The sequence below is a fragment of the Tachyglossus aculeatus genome, chromosome 7 (genome assembly GCF_015852505.1).
Source record: "Tachyglossus aculeatus isolate mTacAcu1 chromosome 7, mTacAcu1.pri, whole genome shotgun sequence".
NCBI lineage: Eukaryota > Metazoa > Chordata > Mammalia > Monotremata > Tachyglossidae > Tachyglossus > Tachyglossus aculeatus.
In genome coordinates, this window is record NC_052072.1 from 60,902,567 (window position 1) to 60,917,557 (window position 14,991).

The 14,991-nt window shown below is 46.6% G+C and overlaps 1 non-coding gene across 1 annotated transcript; it reads left to right on the forward strand.

Annotated features, from left to right (window-relative positions):
• The first annotated feature begins 14,012 nt into the window (after positions 1–14,012).
• Positions 14,013–14,150, forward strand: LOC119931081. The gene has a single exon (XR_005451945.1). It is a non-coding gene; the product is annotated as a small nucleolar RNA SNORA7 (small nucleolar RNA).
• The last annotated feature ends 841 nt before the right edge of the window (positions 14,151–14,991 follow it).

Here is a 14,991-nt window from a genome sequence, read left to right on the forward strand (position 1 = left end):
TTTGCATTCTGATGCAAAATCATTTGGAACTGCTCATTTGGATGCTGCTCCATTGATGCAGAGTGGACATTTTCTGCGTGAAATTCATTAGTGTTGAATGGTTGACTGCACCCCAAAATGAATTACCATTTTAGTTCCCTGTTTACCAGCACACCTGATACACATCCCACTCCCTCCTCTAGGACTGTGCTCGGTCCTCATCCATACCTCTGATTCTAGGACCATTTCAACCTATTCTCTTCACTTACCTACACCAGTCCCTAGCTTCTCCTCAATTAATCAATCAGTGGCATTTATTGAGCACTTACTGTGTGAAAAGCACTGTATTAAGTGCTGGAGAGAGTACCATACCATAGAGCAAGTTGACATCTTCCTTGCCCAAAAGGAGCTTTCACACTAGAGAGGTAGAAAGATATTTAAATAAATTACTCTCCTGGGGACTTCTGCTGGTTCTTTCTGACTCCCAATTTCTCACAATCCAAGGAACTGAAGAGAGATGAGGCAAAGCCAGGAGACTCGAGTTGGGGGAGCTGATGTGGAAATGGGGGTGTCTCACTGGATCTGTAACTTGTTGACCTGAGATTTCATCCAGTGGTCCGGCTTGCCCCATAGATGTGGTGTGTAGCTTCACAATGGAGGTAGGATCTAGTTGAAGCCAGGAACCTAGCTTCAGTGATATCATATGCAGCATGACATCATGATATTTTGTGTCATGTAGGGACCCTGAAAAATCAATGACCTCTGGGCTCATGGGAAGCTTAATCCAGTTTTGCACATTGGAATCTGACATTGGGGGGTGATCAATCTCACCGCCCCCATCCATATGTCACATTGCTGTCTGGATCCATTATTATAAAATGCTATTCTGCTCACTTCTCTCGATGGTTTCCCATTCTTTTCCTCATCAAGCAGGAATATCTGACCACTGGTGTTACCCTGCCCTGCCATGCCCTGATATTGAGGTCTTAATAATAATTATTAATGATCATTCATAATAATTAGTGATAATAATTGTAGTGTTTAAGTGTTTACTATGTGTCAGGCACTGTGCTTAAGGGCTGAGGAAGATACAAGCAAATTAGGTTGGATGCAGTCCCTGTCCTACGGTACAGTGCCTCACAGTACAGATGAGGTAACAGGCACAGAGAAGTGAAGTGACTTGCCCATGGTGATACAGCAGACAAGCAGCAGAGCCAGGATTAGAACCTAAGTCCTTCTGACTCCCCAAGCCCATGTTTTATACATTAGGCCATGATGCTTCCCTGTCTTCCAAGAAGAGCCCAGGATCCCAGAAAAAGGAATGCTGGGACACTGAAGGGGAGTGAGAGCTCACTGACGTTCAGCATATAGGCAAGTGGCACCTGCAGCAAGGGTGAAGAGTCCAGATCAGCACCCAAAGAGCTTGATCTGCCACTACTGTGGGACTGATCTTCCCTGCCCTCTCTCTCAGAGATCAAGCCCCTGGAAAAGAGAAGGAAAGCTCTGATCTATAGACAACATGTGGACAGTGCATGGAGCTGAAAATCCAGGCCCAGACCTCCAAGAAATGAGTGGAATCAAGGCTTTTAAACTGAAAATGAGCTGCTGTTCAAGTCTTTACTAACTTATACCTCTCAGGGGTGTGCTAGCATTTGGTTTAAGGCATTTCAACAGTTCTTTCCCTCTTATTTATCCACTGCTTTCTCTCCTTACACTTCAGTTCACACCCTTCATTCCACTAAAGCTAATCTACCCCATTTTACCTTATTCTGTTCTCTCCTGTCTCTGACTTCCTTCTCTCAAGTGGAGCTGAGTACCAAACTCAAAGGAAGCTGGGAAATCAGTGCTATCTGCTGTGAATTTTGAAATCTCAGAGATACTCTGTTTTGTGACCAGACTGCACACATTTGCCCTTCAGCATTTTCACAGTTTGCACCACTTTGCTACAAAGGAACTGAATCAATCAATTAATGGTATTCATTGAGAGCTTACTCTGTGCAGAGCTCTGTGTCAGGATTTGATAGACTACAAAACAATAGAGTTGGTACCCGCAAAGAGCTTACAGTAAGCAGTGTACTGGGGCTAGATGTGAGAGTGTGATTGGCTCTGCTTAAATCACGACTACAGCAAAAATAACTCAAGCATAAATCCTGCTAATCATAATACATATCATCCCCTCTCTTAACCATTAGTGTCTGAATAATACTTAGCCAGAATTGCAAAGAGACTGAAAACAGCACTACTGTGTTTTTATGGACAAACTGTGCAAATGTGCAGGAAATATTGAATGTACAGTCATACTCATGGATACAGTATGGCCTAGGGGAAGAAGGCAAGAACAGGAGTCAGAAGACCTGGGTTCTAATCTTGACTCTGCCACTTAGCTGTTGGGTGACCTTAGGTTCACCACTTTACCTTTCTGTGCCTTGGTTTCTGCATCTGTAAAATGGCAATGCAATGCTTGTCTTCCCTCCTACTTAGACTGTGAGCCTCATGTGGGACAAGGACTATGTCCAACCTGATTATCTTTTATCTATCTCAGTGCTTAGAATAGGGCTTGGCACATAATAAGTACTTAACGAATACAACAATTATTATCACTATTATTATTCAATCTCCCCATTAATATTGTTGCCTTCAAATTGAAGGTTCAGTCCACTAGCTCAGTGCCCATAGTAACTGCTGTTGCTACTATTAATGATGATGACTACAAATTTTTAACCTTTTTCACAAGATTGATCTAAAATCCCCATCTGTATATTATTAACTTGTCGATACTGTCTTAGAGAAGGTGTTATGAAATTGTCTTGGTCATTGAAATTATTAAAGGACCATTACTGTGATCCTTAGAATGCAACTTCCAACCAACTATTTGAATGCATATACAATATGTTCTCAAATTTAATTAAAAGAATATTGTGTTCTCCCTCACATCTGTAAGACAGCACAATGAACATGCTACTGCCCCAATAAAGTAATTAGAACATTTGATTATCACATAAACAAGTTGGCAAGGATGTATTTTTTTCATTCTGGTGGCAATATTTGAATCCAGGTATCTTTGGACTTCCAGTTAAGGAAAACATTGTTAAATTCCAGGCCTCCCAGCAAACCGTAAATGTGCTTTAAAAAATCCAGGCTGACTATTAACACATTGGCTTAATGTTGATGATAATGCTTTTCTGCGTAGAGGGAGACTAATCTAATGACACAAAGAAGAATGGAAGACAACCCTTGAAATTTACATTTGTCTTATAGATAGTGGCAGCAGTGATTCCTTTCAATATTGCAAATCTCATGTTTCATTTTCGTAAAGCATTTTTAATGAAGAAGGGCAAAATGATCTACCACCAAGCAGGGAAGTATCATCTTCCTTGAACAGATAAACATACAAAATTACAGACCAGATCTATTTCTGGAATTAATTTATCTTTGAAGTAACTTCTGTATTTGCTTACTAAAAGTAATCTTTTTAGTTGTCATTCCTCAAGACCATAAATATTCTCTGTCATGAAAATAGGGAATATTTTACTTTCCAGAGAGACTTTTACAATGATCCTATTATTAAAGAAAAAAAAAGATTTATTGTCAATCCAAAAGAGTTTTAGCATAAAGTCATTTTCAACAATCCACTGAGTCAATGCATACAAACAACCTTCATCTCTTCCTCTGGTTCAGAATAAATTGTTTATTAGAATTTTGTGCATTATTTAAAAAGGAAGAAAATTGTAACCCTTTATTTTAAAGATTGCTATAATAAAAATTTAGATTATTCAAATTCATCAACTGCATTGTATGAGGCAGTAACCTTGGTTATTTATTTTTAAGACTATAAGATATTCACTGAATTCTGCATCTAGTTTATAGTTATAAATAAAGAGGCTGTTTAGCAGGCGTAGCTACAGGGTGGAGAAAATGTAACATCGAAATAAAACTTGATTTGTCCAATAGTTGTAAATGTAATGAAAGATATTTAATAGGATATATAGACCAGTTTAGCATAATTACATTTTTAAATTATTCATAAATTGTTTCAAGTGGAATTTTAAAAACTTCAACAATATACAGCATAGAAAAAGCATTACAAAAATCATAGAATGCGGATCTCAATTGTGTGTCGTGTTCCACAAACCTATTCAATTGTGACCATAGCACAGCACCTATTGAATCCATCTTGCCAATAATCCTGTTTCTTCCACCATTCAGTTTAATCACATAGGTATATTTTAAACACATTTAATACTGTTAAGCAAAAATCACCATGGGGGCAATTTTATGTACTGAATTGGAAATGACTATAAAAATCTCCAAGACTTGATTATTGGGAATGTGCTTTGCAGAAAAGAAACTAGAGGAGATTTAACAGTGTTTGGGGTTGCAATATGAACTTGATAAGCCTTATTTCCAAGCAATACCCAGTTTGTAAGAAGGCTGGGCTCAGAGCCTGGGGACCATGGGAAGTTGTCTGGTCTCATGTTCTCCCTCGGGGAAGGAGAGGGCAGGGGTCATGGCTGATTACTGTCACCCCAAGGCTGTAGATTTCTGAAGGGAGGTGAAAAAATCATTTGCCTTGAGATTTGGGGGGAGGAGGGGTAGCTCCTGCTAAAGACTGTGGCCATACATCTCCTCTCTAAGATGGTGGTGCAGCTGACAGAACACTGGCTTGGGAGTCAGAAGGACCTGGATTCTAATCCTGACTCTGCCACTTATCTACTTTATAACCTTGGGTAAGTCACTTCACTTTGCGATGCCTCAGTTCTCTCATCTGTAAAATCAATCAATCAATCAATCAATCGTATTTATTGAGCGCTTACTATGTGCAGAGCACTGTACTGAGCGCTTGGGAAGTACAAATTGGCAACACATAGAGACAGTCCCTACCCAACAGTGGGCTCACAGTCTAAAAGGGGGAGACAGAGAACAGAACCAAACATACCAACAAAATAAAATAAATAGGATAGAAATGTACAAGTAAAATAAATAAATAAATAAATAAATAAATAAATAAATAAATAAATAAATAAATAAATAGAGTAATAAATATGTACAACCATATATACATATATACAGGTGCTGTGGGGAAGGGAAGGAGGTAAGACGGGGGCTGGAGAGGGGGACGAGGGGGAGAGGAAAGAAGAGGCTCAGTCTGGGAAGGCCTCCTGGAGGAGGTGAGCTCTCAGCAGGGCCTTGAAGGGAGGAAGAGAGCTAGCTTGGCGGATGGGCAGAGGGAGGGCATTCCAGGCCCGGGGGATGACGTGGGCCGGGGGTCGATGGCGGGACAGGCGAGAACGAGGTACAGTGAGGAGATTAGCGGTGGAGGAGCGGAGGGTGTGGGCTGGGCAGTAGAAGGAGAGAAGGGAGGTGAGGTAGGAGGGGGCGAGGTGATGGAGAGCCTTGAAGCCCAGGGTGAGGAGTTTCTGCCTGATGCGCAGATTGATTGGTAGCCATTGGAGGTTTTTGAGGAGGGGAGTAATATGCCCAGAGCGTTTCTGGACAAAGATAATCCGGGCAGCAGCATGAAGTATGGATTGAAGTGGAGAGAGACACGAGGATGGGAGATCAGAGAGAAGGCTGGTGCAGTAGTCCAGACGGGATAGGATGATAGCTTGAATGAGCAGGGTAGCGGTTTGGATGGAGAGGAAAGGGCGGATCTTGGCAATGTTGCGGAGCTGAGACCGGCAGGTTTTGGTCACGGCTCGGATGTGAGGGGTGAATGAGAGAGCGGAGTCGAGGATGACACCAAGGTTGCGGGCTTGTGAGACGGGAAGGATGGTAGTGCCATCAACAGAGATGGGAAAGTCAGGGAGAGGACAAGGTTTGGGAGGGAAGACATGGAGCTCAGTCTTCGACATGTTGAGCTTTAGGTGGCAGGCAGACATCCAGATGGAGATGTCCTGAAGGCAGGAGGAGATGCGAGCCTGGAGGGAGGGGGAGAGAGCAGGGGCAGAGATGTAGATCTGGGTGTCATCAGCGTAGAGATGATAGTTGAAGCCGTGGGAGCGAATGAGGTCACCAAGGGAGTGAGTGTAGATTGAGAACAGAAGGGGACCAAGCACTGAACCTTGGGGAACCCCCACAGTAAGAGGATGGGAGGGGGAGGAGGAGCCTGCAAAAGAGACTGAGAAAGAACGACCGGAGAGATAAGAGGAGAACCAGGAGAGGACGGAGTCTGTGAAGCCAAGGTCAGATAGCGTGTTGAGGAGAAGGGGGTGGTCCACAGTGTCAAAGGCAGCTGAGAGGTCGAGGAGGATTAGGACAGAGTATGAGCCGTTGAATTTGGCAAGCAGGAGGTCATTGGTGACCTTTGAGAGCGCAGTTTCCGTAGAATGAAGGGGACGGAAGCCAGACTGGAGGGGGTCGAGGAGAGAGTTGTTGTTGAGGAATTCTAGGCAGCGCGTGTAGACAACTCGTTCAAGGAGTTTGGAAAGGAATGGTAGGAGGGATATGGGACGATAACTAGAAGGTGAGGTGGGGTCAAGAGAGGGTTTTTTTAGGATGGGAGAGACATGGGCATGTTTGAAGGCAGAGGGGAAGGATCCAGTGGAGAGTGAGTGGTTGAAGATGGAAGTTAAGGAGGGGAGAAGGGATGGAGCGAGAGATTTCATAAGATGAGAGGGAATGGGGTCAGAAGCACAGGTGGCCGGAGTAGCACTTGAGAGGAGGGAGGAGAGTTCCTCTGAGGATACCGCTGGGAAGGATGGGAGAGTAGCAGAGAGTGTTGAGAGCCGGGGGGTTGGAGAAAGGGGGGAAGAGACTTTGGGGAGGTCGGACCTGATGGATTTAATTTTGTTAATGAAGTAGGAGGCCAGATCGTTGGGGGTGAGGGAAGGAGGAGGGGGAGGAACCGGGGGCCTGAGAAGGGAGTTGAATGTACGGAAGAGCTGGCGGGGGTGATGGGCATGGGTGTCAATGAGGGAGGAGAAATAGTTTTGTCTGGCAGAAGAGAGGGCTGAGTTAAGGCAGGAAAGGATAAACTTGAAGTGAACGAGGTTGGCATGGTGTTTAGACTTTCGCCAGCAGCGTTCGGCAGCTCGAGCATAAGAGCGAAGGAGGCGGACAGTGGCAGTGATCCAGGGCTGTGGGTTAGTGGTGCGAGAGCGGCAAAGGGAGAGGGGAGTGAGCGAGTCTAGCTGAGTAGAAAGGGTAGAGTTGAGAGCAGTAATCTGATCATCAAGACTGGGTAGAGAGGAGAGGGCGGCGAGGTGGGGTGTGAGGCGCTCCGAAAGATGGGTGGGGTCCAGAGAGCGGAGATCTCTGTGAGGGAGTAATACGGATTTACAGGGGAAAGGAGTGTGAGTGAGGAGGCAGGTGAGAAGATTATGATCAGAGAGAGGGATCACAGAGTTGGTGAGGGTGGACACAGTGCAGCGGTAGGAGATGATGAGGTCGAGGGTATGACCAAGTTGGTGAGTGGGTGAGGTGGGGTGGAGGAAGAGGTTGGCAGCGTCAAGGAGAGATAGAAGGCGGGCGGCAGAGGAGTCGCTAGGGATATCCATGTGGATATTGAAGTCTCCGAGGATCAGAGTGGGCATGGAGAAGGAGAGAAGGAAGGTGAGGAAGGGGTCAAAGTCGTTAAAGAAGTTGGAAGTGGGGCCCGGAGGGCGGTAGATGACGGCTACAAGAATCTGGAAGGTGTGGTAGAGGCGAATAATGTGGGCTTCAAAGGAAGGGAAGGAAAGGGAAGGGGGAGGAGGGATAGTGCGAAAGCGACATTGGGGGGCGAGAAGGAAACCGACACCTCCTCCTTTTCCGGTGAGTCTGGGGGAGTGGGAGAAGAAGAGGCCTGCACTGCAGAGAGCAGCAGAAGAGACCGTGTCGTCCGGCGACAGCCATGTTTCAGTTAGGGCGAGGAGGAGTAGAGAACTGGAAAGGAAAAGGTCCAGGATGAAAGGGATCTTACTTAAAACGGACCGGGGGTTCCAGAGGCCACACTTGGCATCAGCTGTCGAGGGTGGGGAGGGAGGGGGAAGGGTGCGAGGGGTGGGGAGGGTTTGGATTGGGATGAGTTGGTGGGGGCCTGGGCGGGGAGAGTGGGAAGGGGGGTGGCGATGGGAAAGGAGAACTGGGATGGGGTGGGGGCGGGGAGAAGGGGAGGGAGGGGGCCGGGAGGGAGAAGCGGAGGACCTGCGCTGGTACAGAGGAATCCTTGGTAGGGGGTGAGGGGGAGCGGTCTTGGTGGGTGAGAGGGAGGGAAACAGCTGGGTGGGAGAGGGGAAGGGGAAGGTGAGGAATGGGAATGGCAGTTGGGAGCAAGGGAACTGAAAGTTCATGGTGAGGTCAGCAGGGCGAGTGACAGTACAGCGGGGGGTTAACAATTGAGATGCAGAAGCAATAAAACAGTAGCAATGATAAAAGTAGGCGATGGCATCACAGGGTTTAGTTAAGCAATCAATATGCTATGGCAATAATAGAATTGGCAGATAATGATGTCACAGAGAGCAGATACAGACTATTAAGAGCTGGAGTAGGGTGGGCCAGTTAAGGGGGGTCAGCGAGCAGAGATACCTGGGGAGGGGAGCGAACAGTCAACTAGCATGGGAGGGCTGAGGAGGTGTGAATGAGGTTGTCGTTAATGTAACATGTAACATGGTGCTAACATGGTGCTAACAAGGTGCTAACAAGGGCTTTTTACCTGGGGGCGGGGGGGAGAGTCCGTCAGGACCGGACCGGGAAGGGGGGGGGGGGGGGTGAGGGGCACTTTACGGAAGGCCTCCGAAGTGGGGGGGTGGAACCAGGGGGGGCGTCCGTGGGGGCGCTGAGATGGCGGGTGGGTGGGCGGCCGGGCCTCTCGGGAACGGAGTCCCGGGCGTCAATGGCGGCGCTCTGAGGAGAGGAGCCTTCCGGGAGTGGCAAGGCCGCGCGGGGTGATGGCGGGAGTGCGGGCCTCTCGGGAACGGAGTCCCGGGCGTCTCGCGGTGTGATGGCGGGCCTCTCGGGAACGGAGTCCCGGGCGTCAATGGCGGCGCTCTGAGGAGAGGAGCCTTCCGGGAGCAGCAAGGCCTCGCGGTGTGATGGCGGGCGGGCCGGCGGGCCTCTCGGGAACGGAGTCCCGGGCGTCTATGGCGGCGCGCTCTGAGGAGAGGAACCTTCCGGGCGCAGCAAGGCCGCGCGGTGTGATGGCGGGCGGGCGGGCGGGCGGGCCTCTCGGGAACGGAGTCCCGGGCGTCAATGGCGGCGCTCTGAGGAGAGGATCCTTCCGGGAGCAGCAAGGCCTCGCGGTGTGATGGCGGGCGGGCCTCTCGGGAACGGAGTCCCGGGCGTCTCGCGGTGTGATGGCGGGCGGGCGGGCGGGCCTCTCGGGAACGGAGTCCCGGGCGTCTATGGCGGCGCTCTGAGGAGAGGATCCTTCCGGGAGCAGCAAGGCCTCGCGGTGTGATGGCGGGCAGGCCTCTCGGGAACGGAGTCCCGGGCGTCTATGGTGGCGCTCTGAGGAGAGGATCCTTCCGGGAGCAGCAAGGCCTGCTCCCTAAAATGGGGAATAAGATTGTGAGCCCCACGTGGATAATGGACTGTGTCCAATCTGATTAGCTTGAATCTACCCCCATGCTCAGTACAGGGCCTGGAACAAATTAAGTTCTTAAAAAAATCAATTTAAATAAAAAATGGTAGTAAAGAAGTGATCTGTTAATGGAGAGTAAATCAGGTTCTTGGAGCTGAGTTTCCAGGGTGTTGGGTCTGGGGAGGTTTTAGACAGTGGAGACACTGTTGAACAGAAATGGCCTTCCGCAAATACATGTGCCACAAATGTAATGGCATAATGAGGAAAAGTTTTCAGTTTTTCCTTCCCTGTGGGTGGTTAAGTGTCTGAGGCTGGCTCTTCCCAAGGTGTGGCAATAGCAAAAGACCTTGTGTATCTGGGTGACCCAGGGACTCGCATGCCTCTAGCGAAGTTGAAGCCCCTCTGCAAGTTGATCTAACATTTTCCGGTCATTATATCCATGAAGTACCTGATAACTGTGGTATTTGTTAAGAGTCTACTTTGTGCTAATCACCATACTAAACCCTGGAGCGGATTAGCCCTATCTCTGTTCCTCACTGGGCTCCCAGTCTAAGGAGCTGGGGAACAGGTATTTTATCTCCATTTTACGAATGAGAAAATTAGGCACAGAGAAGTAAAGTTACTTGGCTAAGGTCATGCAGCAGGCAAGTAGCAGAACCAAGATTAGAATCCAGATTGTTTGCCTTCCTGGTCCATAATATATCCACTAAGCAATCCTGCTTCTCTATACAGTGTATTAGTGGGGAATCATCTTGCAGCAACTACTGATGTTACTGAAATAGGTGGAGATCTTGGATAAGTCACCTCTGGTGGATCAGTGATCCGTAAACTCTCTGTGGGCAGGGAATGTGTTTGCTATATTGTTATACTGTACTCTCCCAAGTGTTTAGTACAGTTCCGTGCACACAATAAGCACTCAAAAAATACAGTTACTGATTGTATCCTTTCATCTCTGTCTGGGAAGTGGTGGGCAACTCAGTAGGGGCACCGACTCAGGACTCAGGTTTTTGTGTTTACTTTCTACCATTAAACTATTCTCATGGACCTTTCATAAGAAAACACCCTGGATGGCATTGGTCCAAGGGCCACAATTTCCCAAGAATTATATTTAAATGAAGAAATGACTCCCCCCACAATGGAGGTCCAGACCCTCTTCTTCCCTCCCCCGCTTCATTTTTTGCCTTTATTCCACCTGAACTCAGTGGGGACAAGTAGGTGGCCCTTGAACCCATTGATCCCACTGGTAATGGTGTGCACACCAATATCTGGGTGTGCAACATGAAGCCAGCCTGCACGAGTGAGACTTGAACAGTCAGTAGGCATTTAGAGTCTTGGAGAGATTCTGTCCTCAAACCAGCTAAAGTTCATTGTGATAATAATAATAATAATAATTGTATTTGTTAAGCACTTACTATGTGCCAGGCACTGTACGAAGCACTGGGGTGGATACAAACAAATCAGGTTGGACACTGTCCCTGTCCCATGTGGGACTCATGGTCTCAATCCCCATTTTATAGAATAGGTAACTGAGGCACAGAGAACTTTCCCAAGGTCCCACAGCAGACAAGTGGCCAACATGGGATAAATCAACGTTCAAAGCGGGGAGTGGGACATTGGCTGGGGCACTTATCTTTCTTTTCATTAAAATGATATTTTTCAAACCCAGCATGGTAGATTTCCTGTTGTACCATTCCCTGGACGAGCTATCCAAGCCCAATTTTGGGGCAAATGATGCAATCAACAGCATTTCCAAAACTAGCCTTTACAATATTGCTTTGTGAAAGGTTAGATTGTATCCAAAAAGGTCAATATTTGACCAGTAGTCCCAACACACATGTAAGTACACAATACCCAACTACTATTTTATCCACATGTCTGCTATGCACATTAACTGGGACAGTACTAAGTACCTCTCAAAATTTCTGCTAAAACAGTGCTGCTATTTTTTCTGAAGAACACCAGGATCTCTGCCTTATTGCCTGAAGCTACGCTTTTCTTCATCCTTCAGGAAGTCCCGGTGATCAGTCTGCTTTCAGCTCACCAGCAAAAGGCATCTGTTTGGGTATCCTGCCTTCACCCATCTAATGCATTTATACACTCAACAAGGCTGTGTGGAGGTGAACATGGCTTTGATGCTTGTGGATTGAGTCCATTCCAGGATCTTACAGTTGGGTTTATGCTTTCCCATTTGATGTTGTGTTTAATAGGAATTAGCAATGAGGAAACTGTTAGAGAAAATTGAATTTTAAGTCAGTGGTGGCCTCAGGTCTCACGACTTTTGAGTTCTGCACTACAGTTTTGAGGTGCACTACAGTTCTGTACACCTTCAATTTAGAATGAAACTTGATTCCATATTTCCGTCCAACTCTGAAAATCCCCTGAAGGTCATAGTATCATCTCTCATCTATCAGAGATTTGTCAGGCAGCATGATGGCTAAAAATCCAAGTTCTCTGACAGCATTCAGTTCAGAGTTGCATGAGTTTTTTTGATTCAGACTAGTATTTCCTCAGTTTTTGTTACTCTTAGCACTGATCCAACAGTAAAGAAACCTGTACAAGGCACTGAGGGGGACTATTATTCCAGGCATATTTGAGGAACATGCAGCCACAGGCTGAAAAAGGAGGGTGGGACCATATGTGTTTTAATTTCTATATTTGTTAAACACTTACTATGTGCCAGGCACTATATTAAACACTAGGATAGATGTAAAATTGATAGGAAAGTGTTTTGGGGAAAAGATCGTTCTTCACACATCCAAAACATTATTATTCTACATAATGGTAAGAAGGGTTACTATGGAGAAGGAACAGCAGACAATCTTAGCCAGGACCTAACCCCTATATCGAGTCATAGCTCAGCCCAGTCAGTTTGGGGGATGGGAAGGGGAATCGTGCTGGAAGAAGTAGTGGAAGAGAATGGGGTGAGATGGGAGAGATTGAAGTAAGTGATCTGAGCATCTGTGGGCTTCTTCCTCATTGCCAGAAATGCTCCCTCCCAGCAGGACAAACCCAGGGGCTAGATGGTTCATTTGATCTGGAGCTGGTGTATAAGCTGTTTCCATGGAATTGTCACAGTGGTCAAGTTAGTCTGCTTAACCACACATCCCCCCAACATGGCAGCAGCTGTGACTGTGCTGTGGCAGAGTGGTAGGGAGAACTGCAATATTTACTGAGTGTTCAATTGATGCAGAGCCCTGAAATAGGCCATTAGGAAGAAAATATTACTACTTCTACTAATAATAATAATGCAAGAGCTCAGGCTTGGGAGTCAGAGATCATGGGGTCTAATGCCAGTTCTACCACTTGTCTGCTGTGTGACCTTGGGCAAGTCACTCCACTTCTCTGGGCCTCAGTGACCTCATCTGTAAAATGGGGATGAAGACTGTGAGCCCCACGTGGGACAACCTGATTACTTTGTATCTTCCCCAGTGCTCAGAACAGTGCTTGGCACATAGTAAGTGCTTAACAAATATTATTATTATTATTATTATCATCATGTATTTGTTAAGCACTTATTATGTGCCAAGTACTGTACTGCATGCTAGAGTAGATCAAGATAACTAGGTTGGACACAGTCCCTGTCCCATAAAGGACTCTCCTTCTGTGGTGTGGGAAAGCTTGTATTGAATCCTCATCTTGCAGATGAAACACTGAGGCACAGAGAATTACGTGATTTTCCCAGTCATACAGCAGCCAAGTGGTGGGGCCAGGATTAGAAACCAGATCCTCTGACTCCCAGGCCTGTGGTCAGTGCGGCTCAGTGGAAAGAGCATGGGATTTTGGAATCAGTGGTTATGGGTTCAAATCCAGGCTCCGCCAATTGTCAGCTGTGTGACTTTGGGCAAGTCACTTAACTTCTCCGTGCCTCAGTTCCCTCATCTGTGAAATGTGGATTAAGACTGTGAGCCCCCCGTGGGACAACCTGATCACCTTGTAACCTCCCCAGTGCTTAGAACAGTGCTTTGCACATAGTGCTTAATAAATGCCATCATTATTATTATTATTATTTCCATTAGGCCAATTCCTTGACCTCAAGGAACTTAACACTCTAACAAGGAAGGCAAACATAAAATTACTTACACTTAAAATGGTTAAAATAAATTGAATAAACATTCTTATTCATGACTACTGAGGATGCTTTAAAGAAGTTCATAAGTGCTAAAGTTGGCTAGTGAGTTTTTACAGCTAAGGGAGCTGGGAAATTAATATGGAAGGCTTTATGGAGGAGGTGGAACTTTAGGTGGGCTTTGAATGTGGGGAGGGATGTGATCTATCTGATGTGGTGAGAAGGGAGTTCCAAGATGAGGGAAAAGCATGAACAAGCATGTTTGAAGGCAGAGAGGAAGGATCCATCAATCAATCACTTATATTTACTGAGAGCTTACTGTATGTCGAGCACTCTACTAAGCACTTGGAAGAGTACAAAATAACAGTTGGTAGACCCATTCCCTGCCCACAGTGAGCTCACAGTCTAGAAGGTAAGACAGACATTAATATGAATGAATAAATTATGGATATGTGTCCACAGAAATGCCCCCTCTCAAAATTGCACCTGGAGAGTTTCCAGTACACTACCAGTCTCAGCTCTGGGAGGGAGAGTCAAGAAGATGCATACCCATTCCATTCCTAGCTCAGGCAGTGGCTAGTGATTGGAAGGCAATCTGCTACAAGTCAAAACTCACCGGTGCTGGGCAGCAGCAGCACAGGAAAGATATGAGGGCAGAGACTCGTGTAATGCATGGAAGAAGGCAATGGAAAATCACCTCCATATGTTTTCCAAGAAAACTGTGTAGATACACTACCAGAATGTTTGCAGAGGGAGGTGGGGCATTCTGGGAGAGATGTGTCCATGGAGTCCTTAAGGGTCAGAAACAACTGGACAGCAAAAGACAAGCCAAGACATAAAAGCTGTGGGGCTGAGGGAGAAGTGAATAAAGGGAGCAAATCAGGGTGATACAGAAGAGAGTGGGAGAAGTAGAAATGAAGGCTTAATCAGGGTAGGCCTCCTAGAGGAAATGTGCCTTCAATAAGGCTTTGAAGGTGGGGAGAGTAATTATCTGTTGGATATGAAGAGGGCGAATGTTTCGGACCAGAGGCAAGATGTGGGCAAGAGACCAGCGGTGAGATAGATGAGATCAAAGTACAGGGAGTGAATTGGCATTAGAGAAGAGAAGCATGTGGGCTGAGTGGTAGTAGGAGAGCAGTGAGGTGAGGTAGGAGAGGGCAAGGTGATTGACCACCTTAAAAGAGCTTTTGCAGAGTGAGAAGTTGAAAATGGCAGTGAGGGATGAGAGGGGCATAGGAGGGGATGAATTTAGGAGGTGAGAGGGTATAGGGTCAAAGGCACAGCTAGCAGGTGGATCGAAAGAGCGCATGGAAGATCTCTTGAGAAACTGCTGAGAAGCAGAAAGATGAGGAAGAAGAAATAGAAGGCCGAGGGTACAATGGGGAAGGCTTTGGGCAGCTCATGACTGATGGCTTCAATTTTGCCAACAGAGTTAGCAGGTCATTTA